The sequence below is a fragment of the Struthio camelus genome, chromosome 8 (genome assembly GCF_040807025.1).
Source record: "Struthio camelus isolate bStrCam1 chromosome 8, bStrCam1.hap1, whole genome shotgun sequence".
Taxonomy (NCBI): Eukaryota; Metazoa; Chordata; class Aves; order Struthioniformes; family Struthionidae; genus Struthio; species Struthio camelus.
In genome coordinates, this window is record NC_090949.1 from 11,128,282 (window position 1) to 11,138,581 (window position 10,300).

At 36.2% G+C, this 10,300-nt stretch overlaps 1 long non-coding RNA gene across 1 annotated transcript; it reads left to right on the forward strand.

Moving 5' to 3' along the window:
• Positions 1–6,770: 6,770 nt before the first annotated feature.
• Positions 6,771–9,730, forward strand: LOC138067986 (uncharacterized). Its single transcript, XR_011142455.1, has 4 exons — positions 6,771–6,876; positions 7,937–8,073; positions 8,551–8,778; positions 9,072–9,730. It is a non-coding gene; the product is annotated as an uncharacterized lncRNA (long non-coding RNA).
• Positions 9,731–10,300: the final 570 nt, after the last annotated feature.

Genomic DNA, 10,300 nt, shown 5'->3' on the forward strand with positions numbered 1-10,300 from the left:
ATGTGAAAAGGTGGTTTAATCGTTCTCAAAAGAGCAACTGTAAACTACTGCCTGAAAACATTATTTTTAATCAAATGAACTAGTTAGGAAAGAGAAGATTGTCCAAAAGGTATTCTTCCTGTAAGACACAAATTAAATGGAACAAACAGCACCATATTTTTACATTTTTAAGCTCACTTAATCCCTTTCTGTATAACTGGATAGCTAAGCTGATGCACTGAAAAGATCCCTGTTGCCATTGCTAGGCTTTTTGGCTTTGTTCATTTTACTTGTCTCTTTTTCTTTCTGTCACTTCTCCCGCCTCTTTCCCCTCACTCTTCCCTCTCCTTCTAGCCTGAGTCTCTCAGTGAGTCAATTGCAGGCTTTGTATGCAGTGGTTCTTAAATTTTTGTAAAATTTGTATCAGCTTCTCATACCTCTCTGGCTCTGGGATATGTTCAGTTCTAATGCCCCTAATTCCCCCCCCCCCCGCGTTAAGCGTACAAATTTTAGTGTATGCTCAGAAATATCTTTCTACCTGTAACTCGCATGGTGAGGCTGGGATTATAATGTCCATTGACTTGAAACCTTTAACTCTTTCTCACACTGAATCTTAGCTCTCATGCTATTCCTTGCATGTGTGGTAAAATGTCAAACATTTAGTGGTTATTCTTCATCTAGCCCTGCTGAAGTAAGGCATCAACCTTATAACTAATATAGTTTCAGCCTAGTTGGAATCTTTAAACATCTGAGTAGATGCAGTGACTATATAAGGCCTTTATAATCTCCCAGTTATGAGTGAAAAATTTCCAGTAACTCCTGAATGGACAGGTCTTGATGAAGGCTGAGACAGGCCTAGCTTTAATGATTTAATAAGGAGAACCCTAGAGCTTAATTTTGTGTGAGTAGGTGCTACAACTCTTAAGCTTATTGTTGTTTCACATTCTTATAACAGACTGGCTGAAGAGCATAGAGCTGTATTTCAATTGTTTTAATTTAAAGGTTTTGGTATTTAAAAAAAAAAAAAAAAAAAGCCAGAGTCATGTAACTCTAAGCCAGTCTTCTCAAAATGGGATATAAAGGTGTTGATGATCATGCACAGTTAATATGTAGTTCTTCAGGGAGTAACCCTGAAGTAACCTCTCACAAATGGAGAGGTGAGGAGAAGCAGTGTATTAACTTGCATTTAAATTTCAACAGTGACTAGGTTCTTTTAGAAACTGGTCCTATATTATTATGGATTTTAATTAAACATTCCAATCTGAATCTCTTAAAACGTTATCAGTTTCCTTCTTTGAAGTTGCTGCCCAATTTTTCTACAGTAGAAATGGTAAAACTGGAATGAATTATTCTGAGGAAACCTACAATGATTTTTTTCATCTTGAACATTGTTTTAAACAAAACTTTTTTTGTGTGGCTTTCAGAACTTAAAGTTTTTCGAGTGCATAATTTCCTACTGCAGTGAAAAATTCATTTAAGGTATAGAAAAGTAAGGTGTGAGCTGATGCAGAAGCAGGCAATGTGAATAGCAGTGTTTCACTTCTGGCACATCATGTGGTAGATGTGTGATTGAAATAGGATGCCGAGGGAGGCCCTTCAAAATAAAAGTGGTAACAGTCCTCAGAATTCAAATAACTGTTGAAGATAGAGTTCTGTCATGTAACGATTTTATACTTGTGCACAGCTCTGCATTTGCAGGTCTCAGCTGCAGTCTGCCAGAGACAGAAATGCCAGCATGAAAAAATTAAAAACAATTTTCCTAATGTTTCTGAACTGCTTGGAATTTAGAAGAACTGTAAATCTTACAAGACTGGGTGGTCTCAGGAGGTATGGGCAATTCAGGTAAGCTTTGAATAAGCATCAAACCCTTTGCTGCTCACAGCTTATCTATGATTTCAAGCTCTGAAATTTGTATGCTTGTCTGTCACAACAAAAAGGGAAAGGAGGCAAGATGCTATCGTGGTCAAAAAGTCACACCGCTATCAATAATAAAGAGGTTTCTCAGTGCTCTTAGGCATTTCTTGGTACCTGCATCCTGAAAGTAACAACTCACAGTAGAAGGAAGTTTATTTGTGTTACTTTAACAAAAACCACTGAAAAACATGATCTCTTATTTCCATAGATCTTAGTGAGAGGAAAAGGTAAGATTTTATTTATCTAGAAGTGGGGTATTGGTCCACTCCGTTTTCTCTTGTGTTTGGTTTCTTCTTGTTCAAGATGGTAAAACTTACATAATAATAGCTGTCTGAGTATAAAGCAATTGTTATGAAGTGGTCCTAATCTGAGGATCCCATGACACTTCTTCCTTATATAGGCTAAACTCTTATTAAACCAAATTATGATCCATCTCCCTTTTTTTGATCTGTCTCAATTGTAGGCGATGTTTAAAAAAAAATTCCAGTGTCTGCAGTTACAGAAATCATCTGTCACAATCTATTCAGAATTACTCATCAGAAAAAAAAAATACAGTTCAATGAAATTCAGATAAAATTCTGCAGGGGGGTTGTTTGTTTTAACAAAAGGTTTCCTCGATGACATACCAGCTGCTTGACCTCAGGTTGTTTATTGGTACTGCTCCTTTTCTGTGAGTCTGCTCACTGATGGAACTATTTTCTCCACAAGGGTTTGACTGATGATAATTATGATGGACTTGGACTCAAACTGATCAACAGTTTGTAGAATTATCTCTAGGGTTTACTAGTCATTTTAGACCTTATTTCCAGAGCTTTTTCACGTCTGCTGTAGAATCACAATTATAAATGGATAACTAAGGACATTAAGCTAGAGATAAGTTTTCAAAGAGCTCTATACTTAAAGATCATTGGAAATTATATTAAAGCAAATTCTTTTGTTTTATGTCGTCGTTTTCCTGTCGTCGTTTTCCTGTCGTCGTTTTCCTGTCGTCGTTTTCCTGTCGTCGTTTTCCTGTCGTCGTTTTCCTGTCGTCGTTTTCCTGTCGTCGTTTTCCTGTCGTCGTTTTCCTGTCGTCGTTTTCCTGTCGTCGTTTTCCTGTCGTCGTTTTCCTGTCGTCGTTTTCCAGACATATTTTATACTATTATTTTTTATTCTATAGAGATTAGATATATTTCACTAACTACAAATATAATATATATATCCTTGAAAGCATGCAGAAATATGTTTTATATATATAAATAAAATTAAGAATGCAGCTGTAACAACTCTTATACTGAATATAAGTTTACTTTCCTTTGTATCAATAAGCATACTACAAAAAGAATCTGCTCTTTTTTGTGCTTGCTGTAGCGGAATAATTTAAATCTCCCTCATAAAAACAAACTGCAGTAATATAGCTATTATTACTTACAGTATCAGAGTATAGTGAAGAGTCAGTCTGTGAACTGCAGTACTAACATTAATCCATTCCTCCCTTTAGCCCTATAAACAAGAAAGAAAACATGTTTACATGTTAATTTAAAATAACATAAAATAGAAAATTTTGGAATTCCTTCATCTGTAGAGATAAACGTTTATCAAAGTTCTATAAACTTTTTTCTATAAACTTATTTTATTCTTAAATGTTACTCATACATTATCATCACGTTAGTCTTTCATCTTCTCTTGAATAACATAAATAGAAATGCTTTAGTCTGCTAAAGGTGCTTTAGGTTTTCCAAACTTTCAGTGATATTTGTGGTTTAGCCCTTCAGATTTTCCCATCGTTGTCTTCATTCTGGACAGTGGACACTATCCCAATGGCAATAATATTTTAAAGAAATAAAATAATAGTTTTATTCCCTGAATATGCTGAAAAAGTTAACATGTAGCAGTTTTCACTGCATTGGCCTGTTGTGAACTCAGGCTCAGTTGAATAACCCTCATGATTCCCAGGGGTTTTTCTGGTGTTACTTCTTCCCAGTGCAGTCTCCTATCTTTTAAGAATACAAGCCTATTTTGTTCATATGTATTAGACTTTACATTTTGCCATGATGAAATATACTTTTTTGCTTGTGTTCAGTTTACCAAATAAATAAGATTGCTTTTTATTATGATCCTTCCACTACATTATTTATCTCTATCTCAGTCTTTATCAGAAACATGCATCTACAAACATGCTCAGTAACTACTTTATTTCCTTCCACTGAGAAACAGTGATTTGTTAGGTCACTGGTCAGAATGTCAGTTTGACCATTGTCAAGGTCTTCGCTTCAGGGAACTTGTCAAGGGAAACATCTAATTAAAAGCAGTGTCAAAGTCTTCAGGAACCTTAAGGGAATCATGATGTCCTAAAGCAAAAGTTTTGCCTTAAATATTGTTTTTCTTTTTTAATTGGGTTTGTTCCAGATTTTCAAATACCATGACAAGACACTGCTGCTTACTTATATGGCAATGTTATTGTTAAGGGGTGTCACTGAAAAAAGTCATCTTATAACATCAAAGAGAAGGACTGTCAAAGCCTGTGCAGCTACTCACTACTGCAAGTTTATTTCATGACTGGATGCCCTCAGATTGAAATGGTTTCTATCCAGTTTCTTTTCTTCTCTACATGGTTCTTGCAGATGAAATTTGTAGCCACTAGGTGCCATAAGTTACTTATTCCTCTCTACAAAATAATCCAAAGCTGTCCAGACTTAGTGGAACACTTTAACAACCTTTGAAAAGAAGTGTTAACAAATCACGTGCAGACTTAATAAATAGTGGTCTTAATAACTGACATAAAACTAGTCATATTTTGCAAATTCAAAGTTAGTGACTCCTACATTAAATTACAATAAAGTATTAAACAGAATTTTATATTTGAATTGCATTTTCTCATTATTTGATATCTTTTGAACTGATTTCATCTAATCCTGTTTCATGAAATGTGATTATAAACACTGCATATTTATAACTTAGTACTTAAAAAAGATAATTAAGCTTGAGGAAAACCTCTTCTACATAGCAAGAAAGGAACATTAGCAAGTGGTAGGAGGAATATGAAGTACTAGGCAGATGGCTGCATTCTAAGATCTAAAGGATCATTATCACTCGTCAGGCTGACCTGTATAATTTACATGACAAAATTTCATCTTAACCCTATTATTTCTTGTTTGGTTAGAGAATTTAAGTTAGAGACAAAGTCTTCACTGAAAAAGTTCAAATGGTGAAAACCTATTACAGCTGTGGTGTGAGCAGTTATTTTACCATGATTTTGTCAGGCCATTGTTTGGGGGGATTGGGGTTTTTTGGTTTGTTTTTCTTCTGAGTGCCACCTTTTGTGAATTCAGATAGCTTCACCTATTAGCAGTTTAACCTTGGTAAGCTCTTTTTTGGTAGATTAAATAAACCTTACTGAAATAGATCTCTCTCTCATTCCCTCTCTGTAGGTGCTCTCAGATCTCTCTTTTGTCCTCTGAATGTAGAAATCTACTTACCCCGGCTCAAAGTCCTGTCAGAACCTGCTTTGCTTGGAGCTTAATTGGCCTAGGAACACTTGAAAAAACTCGCAAGGCCCTGGGTAAAAAGGAATGGTATCTTGAAATCCTCTTCTACCTGTTCAATCCCTTTCTCATCTAAATAACTTCAGCTCTAAATAAACTGTCATTAGGTTGACATGTACAGAGGCAAGTTCAGAGCTCTGTGCACTACTAGCACAGTGTTCAAACTAGGATAAATACCCGTAGTAAGGAGGGCTAGTTATCTTTCCCTTCCCTTCTGCTGTGCCTTATGGATATTCCTGGCATATAAACAGAATGATGCTTCCTATATAATAAAGAGAGGTAGGCTAGGTAGGCTGTTGTGGGGAAAACCGCTTAACTCGTGATTTCCATCAAATCAGGAGTGGTGTGGTTTAATTGTTTTATTAGTGGAAGTTACTAACTGGCAATTAGCCAGTCATTCAGGATCAATACCAGTAATAAAACAGGTAATATGCACTTACAAAATGTTAATAAAGACACACAAACTGACCCGACCAAGACAGAGTCACGATGCCCTTGGGGCAACTTCCTCGAGCATCCAACCAGGTTGACTGCTGCTATTACCCCCCTCTTGCTATGTGGTCCCTCGCTATTGTTACAAATTTTTGTGTTTCTTTCATACTTCTTTTGAAGTGACTCTTGAAGGCTCTTTGGAATTCCCTAGTTACGCACTTAAATCTGGATGCTGGTCATCTTAAGCAAACCGCACCATCGCTAATGTTCTCTTAATGTTATCAGTCTTTGAGCATGCAGACCCTCAGATGCTTCTGGCTGTTCCCTTCACACATTCTTTTTACGCTCACGTTTGTACCTTATTAGCTGTTGCTTTCCAGACCTAGTTACCAAGGGGGGCTGTGTGGATTTCCCCACGGTATGTTTGTTCCTTTGGTGCTATGGCTTGCCGTCTGGGATTCTCAACTATTGGACTTAGGCATCTTTTAATACTCCCCAAACCATCACCACATTTCTGCAGTACTGGGCATATATTCATGTCCTCTGCAACTCTTATCAGCAAGAACAGGACTTTCTATTTCAGTGAGGGCTTTCTATCCAAGGCCTAAAATCTCTTGATTCTACTCAGTCAACAGTCAAGTTCAAAGAGAATGAATGTGGCTACATACTCATTATACTTTTGTCATCTCCTCTCATACAAAGGTTTTTGCACAGTGTGAGAGCATGTTAAATGATAGACAACTAACAATAAAGACTTTTAGAGTGTTTAGTATGATAAAAGCAAGACAAGGTTACTTAGGTTCTTTAAAATATACTTTGGAGAGCTTCAAAGCAAACTCTCAGTGTTTCTCCAGAACCCTTTTCTGTTTCCATTTTTCCTCTCTCTTAGGCGGCTGAGGAACAGGAACAGTTTTTGGCTGGTTCTTGTCTCTCCCACATGTCCAAGTGCTGTCTGGGGAATAAGGACGGGAACCTAGGAGATTTCCTTTAGGATGAGTAAAGAGATCCTGGACTGCTCAGTGTTCAGGTAATAAAAGAGGACTGAGTACTAGAAGGCATAGAAAGAGAGCTGAAATAACCCCTCTCAGTTCCCTAATCCAGTTCTTATTCTGCTGCTACTGCAAGACTGAATTCTCCTATATGCCTGAGAAATCTTGAACACCACTGTTCTCAGCATAGGTTTTCAATGTAAGAATTTCTAAACTCTTTAAGTTGCTGTAACTACTATACAACTATATGCTGGTAACTACTAGTACATCTATAGTTGCTGTAACTATAACATGAAACTAGTGCACGCATCCTGTCTTTAGTTAAAGATCGTGTTATCAAAAATACTGAAATCTATCTCCAAACCTTGAGCTACCTTGTGCTCTGATCAAGGTTCCTCCCATTTTGTTGCTAGTAAAAAGTTACTATAATTTTATTATTTTGCTATCACAATCATCTATTGAAAGACATATTAAATCAGTCAATTAATTAAAGGTAATCTTCTCACAATACTGCGTACCCCTAGCTCTGTTTCACGTAGTCAAGCTGAGGTAAGAAATCAGAAGGTTAAAGTTTGCCACTGTGGATGGTTTAATTGCTGAGATAGGAATCTGCACTCTCCTGACTAAGAGTAATTTCAATTGTAAACTGTGTGTAGAATGTCAGGCCCTCGAAGTCATATGTGACACTGCTATGCCATTTTCAGCAGATACAGCTACAGTAGCCCTGTGGGTGTTCGCCTCAAGAAGTTCAGCTAACTCAATGCGTGGAAAGTTTAAGAGAATAATAGTAACTGGACGTGACAAACTGACTCCGTTCCAGAAAATGACAATGAACCAGGCCACTGGGCTGTAACCCAGATGTTTCTCTGTGTGTGCATGAAGGAGGGAGAGGGAAAAAGCTGACTGAAGAGTCAGAAAGCATTAGAAATGTTACACAGAATTAAACAAAAAAAAGGAAGTGTTTGCTGAATCACAGTTGTCTTTCCTGAAAGGTACTAAATGTTGCTTTGGGAGACAGTGCTACTTCTTACTTTCTTCCCCAGTGTACTAATAAGCAAAACTGACAAAATCCATAATGACTTATGCTTATTTATATAGCTCTGGAGGCTCTGCAGTCCTGTAGCATTGACAACGTGGAACTGAACCCTTGGTGCTTCAATTACGGGCTACCTTCTCCTAGATATGTCCTGCCCCTATGTGTTCTGAAATTTGAAGGTATTCACTAAAATACAAAGGTAAATATGTTATCTACCTCATTTAAAAAAAAAAAAATCAGAAATTTACACTCAATTATTCCTTTTCTAGAGAATCTATTCTCAGTCCTCAGTTGTAGAACAAGTAGTAGAAAGAGTCAAAGGGACGTTCTTTGGCTTCAGCAGTCTTTCTGCATATAATCAGTTACAAGATTGGAGGCTTAATTAAATGACAGACGTAAAAGGTAAGTGAAACACGGAGGAAAAATAAAGGCAATTGTAATATAAATATATTTACTGTTCAGTAAAAACATTCTAATTGTTGCAATTGGATATTGCCTAGAATGAAGGAGTAGCAAATATTTGTCATGAAGTGTGATGTTGTGGTAAGCAATTACTATTAAATTTTAAATTGTTCTACATCTTTGATGTTTTTGATTAGCAAACCTAAAGCTTTCCCGATGGAGAGAACCGTCAATGCCACTGACATATATCTTGTGCTTTTCTCGTTCATTGCAGTTCTCTCGGAAGTAAGCTGAAGAGATTAGAAAATACATGCATATATGCTGGGATGAGCTCTGTTTGTCACTTTTGTCTTCACTGTATAACCAGAGTTTCAAAAAAGCTATTCAGTTTTGTGGGATGGGATGCTTGTTCTGTCTCTGAAACAGCTCATTTTAACCTGGGAAGACAGAATGATTTTTATGAACTCCCTAAAAACTGTCATATTAAACTCCCCAGAATTCGGTAAGTCTATGCAATTTTTTTCACGGGAAAACTGTGTCTGCCTGCATCTCTTCTTTCTGCTGTAGATTTTGAGCTGCCATTTCTCATTTGCCTTTCTATACTGATGTTAACAAAATTGCTCACTAAAACATTTCAGAAATTTTCGTGTAATAAAAATGCTAACTAGTCTAATCAGATAGTAGTGTCAGGAATGTGGAAAACGCAAAATGTTTTTGTCCTTTCATATCTGCCTCTCCAAAGTGCAGTAAGTTGTTGACCTTTACCAATTCAAAGGACAAATTCTATTTTATTAGGTACCTCGTACCTTGGTATCTTGTTGACTACAGTGAATCTTACTGGCTAACAGACTGGCTTCCTACCAAGAACAAGCTATATCTTACTACAGTTCATTGAAATGTCTGACTGCTTTGGAAGAGAGGAAACGTCTCTTGACAGATGTCCTGACAAAGCAATAACGAAAAGGTCATACTCCATTTTATGCAGTATTTGTCTTGTTTTTGTAGTGGCTGTCTACCAAAAGCTAGATCCAATTACATCTGATCAGAAACACCAAGTTCTGAAATACAAGTTAAGAAGCTATTAAACACTTGGATCAAAATTACATTTCAAAATTCTAAAACTGTTAAATGGCATCTCATCAACATTACAATTCAGATCCAATCTTAAAACTTTTTACCTTCTCTAAAGATCAAGGTCACAGAGCTCAGCAGTTCTTGTTTTATGGGGCCTTGGGGCCAATTCGAACTATTATTACTTCAAGAACTGTTGATTATGATTGAATACTGGAACAAAAGCATTTAATAGTTATTCTCAGCAAGTCTTCGCTGACAAAATTATCAGCATATGGAATAAAAAAAATACTCAAAATTCAGTGATAATTATGAAAACACTTATCTATTTTTTCTTCCTTTGATAAACCATAAATGATTAGAGACTAAGTCTAAAAATACTGCATGACATTTGACTAAGTATACCAATTATGTTTTGTATTATAATGTTCCGATTCTAAAAAGTACAGCAAAAAGAATGGATGATGCTAACAAAAGCCTCTTTTCTGTGTTGACATACAATAGTAATTGAGATGAGTTTGGAACAGACTATTTTGAAAGGCCACAAAAGTCTACAGAAATTTTTCGGCTGATTTGATGAGGTTTTTAGACTCGTAGACTGTTAATTACATTGGTAACAGTGTCATCTTATGGCATCAGTAAAATAAGGTGCTTTAACTGTGTTTTTAAACTGCTTAAAAACTGATTTATTTTGCTCTATGTCAGATCTTTTCTGCATAAGAAACACCAACAATAAACTTTGCTACATACTTTTAAAACGTTTAGTTTAGAAAATGTTGCCCTAAATCAAACAGAAATTACAAGTAACTAACATCGTTTCCATAACATTTTCTTCTAAACGAGAAACGTGGATTCTGACTAGTGCATATGGAGAAATCCTACACAGAATAAATCTTATTTTCTGTCTGCATTTTGTAACAGGAGATTAGTCAGAGTACACTGCACTATTATTT